At 37.3% G+C, this 1,204-nt stretch overlaps 1 non-coding gene across 1 annotated transcript; it reads right to left on the bottom strand.

Annotated features, from left to right (window-relative positions):
* Window positions 1-601: 601 nt before the first annotated feature.
* Window positions 602-707, bottom strand: LOC121223985 (small nucleolar RNA R71). Its single transcript, XR_005921449.1, has one exon. It is a non-coding gene; the product is annotated as a small nucleolar RNA R71 (small nucleolar RNA).
* Window positions 708-1,204: the final 497 nt, after the last annotated feature.

Here is a 1,204-nt window from a genome sequence, read left to right as displayed (position 1 = left end):
TTTCTTTATTTCTTCAATAGTGAGAGTTTAAGTATGAGTATACGTCAACTGTTTTAAATTTATATCTAAGAATTTTGGTTCGATAATACTCGAGATCTGAACCTAGTAATTTGGGTTGGGTTGAGGGCATTACAAGCCCAAAGACAAACTGAAGAGATGAACCCTGAGAACCAAAATCAAGGAAATGTAGCAAATTATGCTCAAAATCCCATCCTTGTTGCTGATGACATGGATCGAGCCTTAAGATGGTATGTCGTGCCACTTTTTCATGAGCTTAATCCAAGAACTAGAAGGCCCGGGATCAAGGCACAACAATTTGAGTTGAAGCCTGTTATATTTCAAATGCTTCAGACAGTAGGGCAGTTCAATGGAATGGCTACTGAAAATCCCCACCTTCACCTCAGATTGTTTATGGAGGTGAGTGACTCCTTCAAAATGGTTGGAGTAAACGAGGATGCACTAAGGTTGAAGTTGTTCTCATATTCACTAAGGGATAGAGCACGGTCCTAGTTAAACTCATTGCCACCCGATTCAATTTCTACATGGTAAGAGTTGGTAGAAAACTTCCTAATGAAGCACTTTCCACCTGTGAAGACTGCTAAGTTACGAACCGAGATCACTACCTTCTAGAAAATGGATGATGAATCCTTATATGAGTTATAGGAGATATTTAAATAATTATTACGAAAATTCCCTCATCATGGAATTTCGCCTTGCATCCAACTTGAGACATTTAACAACAGTCTCAATGTACACACAAGAATGGTGGTGGATGCTTCTACAAATGGAACATTTCTTTATAAGTCTTATAATGATACTTATGAAATTATTGAACGGATAGCTAATAATAACTATTAGTGGCCAACCAACCAAGCCTCCACAGGGCATAGAATTGTAGGAGTACATGAAGTTGATGTGTTTACATCCCTTGCAGCTCAAGTATCCTCTATGTCTTCAATACTTAAGAATTTTATTATTAACAGTTTCAATAATAATCTAATAAGATAGTAGCCTAGCCAATTGGAAAACATCTTTTGTGTTTCTGTAGAGATGTACACATGTTCGAAAATTACCCATCTAACCTAGAGTCCATCTATTACATGGAAACTTTGAATCAGAATCGAAGTGAGCTAGGACACAATCAAACTTCTATAGTCCTTCATGGAGATACCATATGAATTTCTCATGGAGTAACCAAGGAGCG

Source organism: Gossypium hirsutum, chromosome D11 (genome assembly GCF_007990345.1).
Source record: "Gossypium hirsutum isolate 1008001.06 chromosome D11, Gossypium_hirsutum_v2.1, whole genome shotgun sequence".
Classification (NCBI taxonomy): domain Eukaryota; kingdom Viridiplantae; phylum Streptophyta; class Magnoliopsida; order Malvales; family Malvaceae; genus Gossypium; species Gossypium hirsutum.
This window is presented reverse-complemented; position numbering and strand designations above follow the sequence as displayed.